Genomic DNA, 8527 nt, shown 5'->3' with positions numbered 1-8527 from the left:
AAAGCACTTTGTGACTGCCATCACAACAGGTACTTGTACATTAATTATATTAGCTACTCAGTCCCCAGGAGGTGCTACCTATGCTGCACACTACACTTAATTGTTTATTACTAATGACCATTTTTGTACCAAATTCACTAGTCATTAACTTAGTGTGAGGCTAAGTAACACTTTCACCTGTCTGAGCCTGAAGCCTTAATTAACATAGTTCATGGTTATCAGCTGAGTAACACTAAAGTGAGAGGGCAACATCAGATTATTTTAATGTTTTAGAATTTCAGTGCTCATTGCAGAAGGAATAATGACTGGGTGGTATTAGACATTCAGTTCGATCACCATGCACAACCAACAACATTGTCACAATTCAGAGACAGCTGTATGTAACTTTCTTAATTCCCATCATACTCTATTAACTATATCCCAGACTGTTATGTTTTGTTGACTGTTTAAATGGAACCATCTGTTAATAACTTTCTTCAGTGTTAACCTTAAGGATGATATAATGTGAACTGTACCAATAGTTATGGATATTGTCTCTAGTATTTGTCTAAATGTTTCTTTTCAGTTTCTATTGAAACATATGATAAAGCCTTTATAGCATCTCTTTACTTACATTGAAATATGGTGGTGGCTTTTCAATTTCTGAGGTAAAATAAACATAAGCTGAGAGGGCTGATGCTATTATTGTCACTGGAAGTACCACAGGAATTCCAAAACTCAGATCTTTACTGGCAACTGTGAAATGAAAAATAGTACATTATCATCCAATTAATCAGGTAATTTAAGTCTGACTTCATGTCTTCTGTATGACATAATACAAACAAAAAATACTGTAGCTATAATTTATAAAATCAACCTCATCAAACTGCTGAGTTAAAGAGAGGTACTTATACCAAGTAACTAAGTTTACTTGGAATAGTTGTGTAATATTAAAAAAACTGGGATCACAGTAAAAGACAGAGAACCCAATAATGCCCCAACAACCTACAAAATAAAACTGAAATTAGCTTCAATCTGATTTTTACATGTTATTCTGTGAATTAATTTTTTGACAGTGATATTTCAGTCTCTGGTACTGCATAAGAAATAAAAAGTAAGAATAATTCTCATAGATAATAAGAGGAAAGGGGAAAAATGGGTTCAAATGGCACTGAGCACTATGGGACTTAACTTCTGAGGTCATCAGTCCCCTAGAACTTAGAACTACATAAACCTAACTAACATAAGGACATCACACACATCCATGCCCGAGGCAGGATTCGAACCTGCGACCATAGCAGTGGCGCAGTTCCAGTCTGTAGCGCCTAGAATTGCTCGGCCACCCCAGCCAGCACAAAGGGGAAGTTAACAAACTGAATGTTAAAAAAACATACCAAAACTGATGAACAAGAGATAAATAAAAGATATAAATTAGCGTTGCTGTGTTGGTACACCAGAAAAGTATCTTAATGAAGAAATTTTCTCAAAAATTATTTCATGTTTCATGTCTCACAGTTACTTATCATTTCTAAAGGCTGATTATCATGTATTATTACCAGTAAACAAAGAAATTAGGTCTTGGAATTGTGCTTTGTTTAAAAATACTTTAAGATTGACAGCTATGAAAGAAGTAGAAAAGTGAGGCTCATGTACGAATCGTGCATTCAGCTAATTTAATGACATCTGTACCTGCAGCAATGGTTGACATACCTTTACTAACAGGCTCTATCCTTCAGTTTTAAGCAGATTACTGTCCTGTTAGATAATTTGTTTATTTATTATATGCTGTGGTATTATTTGTTTTCATTTATTAGCTTGATGGAAGTTAATATTTTGTTTGCCATTACTGTTGTTTGTTATAGCTTGAACAATGTCAGACAAGTTCAACATTCTTCTCTTTGATGTGTCATGTGCCTATTTTGAGGAAGAAAAATTTAATAGTGGCCCTCTTATCTCTCTTAACAAGGTGATTGAAGGAATTGTTGCAGCTTTGAATGCAAACAAAAGCACTATTGTGGAGACTGTCAAGGAAATGCTGAGAAAGAAAGAAAAGGAAGCTAGAAAATCCTTGGAGGTGGAAACTTGAGAGAAAAAAGTGGTATGGATAAGCAGGTCACCAACACACATTCATCTGTTAAGGGTGTGAAACATAGTCATCTGTGTGACTTTTATCACAGAAGGGAATATTTACAATGTAGGAAAAAATAGATTGCTATTTACCATAAAGATAACACACTAAGTTGCAGACAGGCACAATTGAAAGACACTTAGATATAAACCTTTGGCCACATCCTTCATCAGAAAACAAGAAACACACACTATTCATTCACACATGTAAGCACAGCTCATGCTCACATGACACTAACTCTGGCAGCTAAGGCAAGAATACATTATTGCATAAACTGAGGAGTTGACAGTCGTGTGTGAGGTGTGCTTGCTTGTGTGAATGAGTGTGTGTTTCTCTTTCTCCAACAAAGGCTGTGGCCAAAAGTTTATGTGTAAATGCCTATTAATTATGTCTGTCTGCAACTTAACATGTTATCTTTCTGGTAAGTAGGAATTTATATTTTTCTGTGTTGTTACCATTGTTGGATTTTGCAGAAAGGAATATTTGAAACTCATAAAATTATTGATTACTATTGTACATCATTGTTTACAATTCTGCACATAATGGACATTTTGTTGATCCTAAGTTATGGATAGAGTGAAGATTTAGATTTGTGGAAATGTTTAGTATGTGGATAAACCAGAGGAATGAACATTGACAAATTTTTGTTTTCGATTAACTGTGGGTCAGTTCTAATTGCATTATCAAGTAGGGCTGGACAGGTAACACAACAAAAGGAACAGTGTCCACGAATTCGAGCATGGGAGACAGACTTATTCTTCTACATAAGGTCATCTTGCAATATTTTATCCCGAACATCTCATTTTTAAATCAAGGAAGACAGGAGATTATCATGAAGAAACGAACTATGATACATTTACTAAATATTTCAAAGAGTGGCTAACACTATACTGATACTGACATTTCAGGCATATGTAATAGTAATGAAAGTTAGATCAGTTGAGTTGTTCCAGGCTGGTTTAGATGATTGTTCAATTTCTTATGCAGGTAAGTTTTATTTGAGTAAGACTTTAATACCATTGCACTATTCTTAACTCATTAAATGCTTTAACATCCATATCTACATTCACATCCACATCTGCATCTATACCCTGAAAACCACTGTGAAAAGCATGGCAGAGAGTGTGTCCCACTGTAACAGTTATTAGGGCTTTTTTCTTTCCATTCATGTGTGGACCACAGGAAGAATAATTGTTTAAATGCCTCCACACATGCTGCAATTAATCTAATCTTGTCCTCACAATCCCTACAGCAGCAATACATAGGGGTTGTAGTATATTCCTAGAGACATCATTTAAAAGTGAGGTGGTTCTTGAAACTTTGTAAGTAGACTTTCTTGGGATTGTTTTCATCTATCTTCAAGGGTATGCCTGCTCAGTTTCTTCAGTATCTCTGTGGCATTCCCCCATGATCAAACAAACCGGTGTCCACCATGCTGCCCTACTCCATACATGTTCAATATCCTCTGTTAGTCCTACTTGTTATAGGTCCCACACACTTTAATCTCAAGCAGGTGCACCTTTGTATAAAGTGCCTCAATTGCAAGTAACACTGTATTGTACCATTTCATTGTTGCTTTACAACTGTGAGCCCACACATATTCCTTCGTTATTGCTTCAGCTAAACCAGTGCTAAGTTGTGCTGTCATATATCCAAGTGAGCAGCAGTAACATAAAATAAAAAGCATGATAAGTGAGGGAAAATGTATGATGTCAAATAGTGGCTCAATCTCACAATGAAGCAGATGTATTCAAGATAATTAGCAATCTAGTAAGTGGTTGGCTGTAATCTAATGCAGTTGTGCTGTTTGCTGTTTCATGCTTCAAGTGTGCTGTTACTGTGGGTAAGACTTGCACATAGCATCAGAGAGACATAATGAAAGTTTATTTTATTATTTTTAATTAAACAGTAATTTAGCTCATATAATGTAATTTTATTGTTTAATGCCACTACTTCCATTTTAGTATTTTTGAAACTTCCACTTTGTAGGTCACTGAAAGATTTTCTAGTCAGCTTCACATTTTTCACAGTTCCTTGGCCTTTCTACCACATCCAAACTTTCTCAAAGCCACACAACTGTTTGTTGATTCTGCACGCCGAACAATGAAATCTGCATCATAGTAATGCCTGCATCCTGTTGAAAAATTTGATTCTGAACCATGTTGTTCCTCACCATGAACCATTACACACTTTACTGCACAGTTTGAAAATGGGACCTCCGAAATCAAAAACAACTGATAAAAAAACTGCCATAAAAAACACTTCCTGCTGTCATACAACAATGTTCAAAGTACGTGCATATGTTTCAGGTTAAAGTGATAGGTATGGCAGAAAGTAGAGTTACAACTTAATGAATGCTTGACATTCTATTTCATAAAGAAAAGAAAAGCTCATCATATTCCATGAATGCAAGATGACCCCCTACTCCTGGACACAAAATTTCACGAAAAAACCTCATCTTGAATTTGGGGATATACAGTGATATTAATACATTTCAACTTTCCTAATAAGCATGACTGACTGATAAACATGGTATAAGCTGTTCAACAGGACAGTTATAATTTCAGTTAAAGACAAAGATTAATTTTTAAGGTATTCTGTGACTGCAGTTGCAATGGCTGTGATGCATGAACACAAAATGATTTTTCATAGTGACTGTAAAAAAGATTATACTCACTGCCAGAAACATAGCTTCCATAAACAGGCAATGTAACACAGTTTAATGTATGAATTGGTTTGATCCATCCAAGGTTTTCATCATTGTCATCCACAGAAGGGATTATCAATTTCAGTGCAATGAAAAATGGGCTCTGTAACACATCAGACATTGGACAGTATATTATCTATGATAAGCACAAGAATTATGTAAAACATATCACACATGTGCAACAAAAACAATAGACTGCAAAGATTAAGAGCATGCCTTAATCATAGTTATTGTCAGAATTGTAGTACATAACTTCTTACACCAAAAACCACGTACAGACTGCTATAAACATGTACACCAATAGCTGTCATGATAATTGAATAAATGGCATTTTTCTATGAATACGATGGTGAACACATTTGCTAATGGTTCCCTAATCAAAGAACTTGACCCATAACATCAACTGGAAATACCGCCAATTCACCACCTAGTTCCAAGCCACAACCAGTAGAGTTAGCATCAAATCCTGCATAGAACAGTTCTAATACAAATCCCAAAGGGATCCTCCTCTTATTCCGCAAACCATACGCTCCAAGTATTCTAGAAATTCCTCAATTGCAGCATTGGCCCACAATTCTTCCTGGAAAATAGCACTTACCCCAGACTTCTCTCAAAATGACACTTGAATATTCATATCCTGAAAGCAGACTGCAATATCAACATCCTCCTTGTGGAGAGAGGAATGGCTACTGTGGTGCTTGATCATGAGGTGTGTGTGGAACAGGCTATTGTCAGTTGCTGGACAAAACAACATACAAAATGATTCCTTATCACCCCATTCCTCTCATCCAGTCTAAGCTACAGAAACTCCTTGGCTCCTCACAAGGACTCAAAACTGCTTCAGTAGAACTGCTCACCCCTCCTGATCCATACATACCCACCTTATGCTTACTTCCCAAATTACAAAAAGCAAAATTCAACTCCTCCCTCCCCCCCCCCCCTTAAAGAAGTATCTGGCTTAAAATATCTCACAAGCAACATCTCATTCCTAGTTGATTTGCATGAAAGATACTGAGCACTTCTTGGAATGTCTCAAATCCACTCCCACCCTCATCTCATATGGACTCCTTGTCACTACTGATGTAACATTGCCTTATGTTAATATCTTACCTACACATGGCCTCTCAGAACTAAAACACAATCTCTCCTAACAGCCATCTGAAAGTCTTCCTATAACTTTGTTTATTGTCAGCCTACCCAACTTCATCCTTACCATAACTACTTCACCTTAGTGGGCCAGACCTACAAATAAATCAAGGGGACTGCTATGAGAACCATGATGGCACCATCCTAGGGCAACCTTTCCATGGGCTGCTTGGAAGAGGCAGTCCTCAAGGTCCTGAAACTCGGAGTCCTGGCTTGGTAAATATTCAATAATGATATCTTTGTGCTCAGGACTCATGGCGAAAAAGAACTATTCCACTTCTTGCAACAGTTGAACTCTTTATCCCAAATCAAATTTACCTTGTCCTTTTTCACATCCAAAGCTATCTTCCTTGACGATCTTCAATGCATACAAACTCACATTCAAACCTGAATGCACAAAACTCAAGCAATAAGCAATATACTACACTTTGATGGCTGCCATACCTTCCGCATCAAATTCTCTCTCAATTACAGTGTAGGAATCCACAGTAAACATATCTGTTCCACCAGCAAATCCCTCAACACCTGTGCCCACAACCTTTCCCAGGTATTCCTCTCTTGCAACTACCCCACAGACCTTATTCACAAACCAATCTTGTGAGCACCATTCTTCTCTCACACTATGACTAATATAGCTCCCACATTCAAATAATTCAGAAGCACCCACCTTGTTGCCCTGCACCACCTAGGCTTTGAATGTTTCAACACATTACTCCACCAAGGTTATAACTTTCTCAATTGAGGCCTTCCTCTGACATCCTTCTAACACCATCCACTGCTGCCTTTCACTGATCTTCAAGCCTCTGTAACATCCTAGTCAAGCAATGACATTCCCAAAACATAATTCCTACTCCAGGGTTCTTCCACATGCTATCATTTCCACTGTAAAACTTGCTCCATGTACCCTTTCTCTCTCACCTACTCCAAGTGAACTACAATATAAAAGCCAGAGCTGCTTGTAATAACATTCACGTTGTTCATCAATCAACTTATGTTCACAGTGTAACATTTTATAGATGAATGACCATCTCTAAACTTGCTAAATGCAAGACTGGGCATAGAAACACTGCCCACCTTTGGAATACACAGTAATCAGTTGCTCCATATTCTATGTGGCATGTTTAAAAGGACCTAAGTACCTGCAACACTACATGGGCTATTTAGATCCCTGTACCCAATACTAGTTTCCCTAAATTCCAGAGATGCTCTTCAGCACATCCTTCCATTACTTGCATCCATCACCAGTACTAAAATTTTGCCTGCTGAAGACACGTAATGGCCAGCAATTTTGTCTCTTAACTTATTACTAATAATTCTCTCATACATTAGTTAGGCACTTTAAAAACAAAAAAAGGCAATAACTATCCTTTTTTAATATTTAATTATTATAAAGTAATGAATTTGTGTTACTGACACTTCTATGTAACCTACTCATTCACACTCTCCACCAATGACAACTCTTGTCGTATCAGGTACTCCAGACTATCTTAGCACTTGTTCAGGTTACCTATGTCTACAGCAACACTGACATTGATAATTATTTCAAAAGAATTATGTGGTAACTGACTGAGTTACCACTTGTCTTGTACCAGTGCTGCCACCATGGCTACCCCAACATTTTTCAAGGGGCCGAAGTGAGCCATTGCTATTTATCTCATCTGCACAAGGCTCTGTGCAGCTGGCCACCAGGTGTCAACATGATCAAACATCAGAAGACAGCACCATATTAGGACCTGTGCACACTGCTGTCCATCAGTGCCACTTCAGCATACTAGTCAACAAACTCTGTGCTTGTTCTTATGTGTACATGGAATTACTGGACAAGTGATGACATGGGTGGTTGGGACTTTCCATGTGTGTTTCTCATTGATTTAATAATGATAACTGAAGCATCCTTGGAGGTGGTGTGCTTCATAATTTACTGCACCAGCAGCTGGAAAGCCAGTGCCATTTCAAATTGCAACAGTTATGTTGGACAGGGTGTTTGGACAGGCTGTTCACTGCACTGCTGCAAAGTCATAGCGACTGCCAGGCCATCCCCTTTCCCCACCAAAGATGAGTCTGACAAGAATTGGGTGGCATACATGAAACATTTAAGGCAACACTTCACTGCCTTTAAGGTAATGAATGTCAATACCATTAAGGCACTTTCCTGTTGTGGATTATGACTCACGTATACCACTCATTCGGAAAGTTGGTCCCACTTCAGGATCCCATATCTCTCTCATTTGATGGAGTTTTACCTATGCAGGAAGCAACCTCATCAATCATATTGTACTTGGGCTTCAGAGTTTCAAGGTCTCAGCTGAAAGCACCCTTTAATTACCCCTCAATAAAAGGCATCTTACACTGATACTATTGTCAGGGATGCTATCATTGTGCTGGCTGAAGATAAAGAGGTCTGCCAATGGACACTACAATTTGAAGACCCCATGTCAGAAGAAGTCCTTCCTATTGATCAGTCTGAAGTTTGTCATGTAGCACACAACCAGCTCGATTCCTGGGCAGACATAGCGATTGTCAACTTGGATCATGGCAGACACTTGGGTTCAGGCACATGATTGGAG

Source organism: Schistocerca cancellata, chromosome 1 (genome assembly GCF_023864275.1).
Source record: "Schistocerca cancellata isolate TAMUIC-IGC-003103 chromosome 1, iqSchCanc2.1, whole genome shotgun sequence".
NCBI lineage: Eukaryota > Metazoa > Arthropoda > Insecta > Orthoptera > Acrididae > Schistocerca > Schistocerca cancellata.
This window is presented reverse-complemented; position numbering follows the sequence as displayed.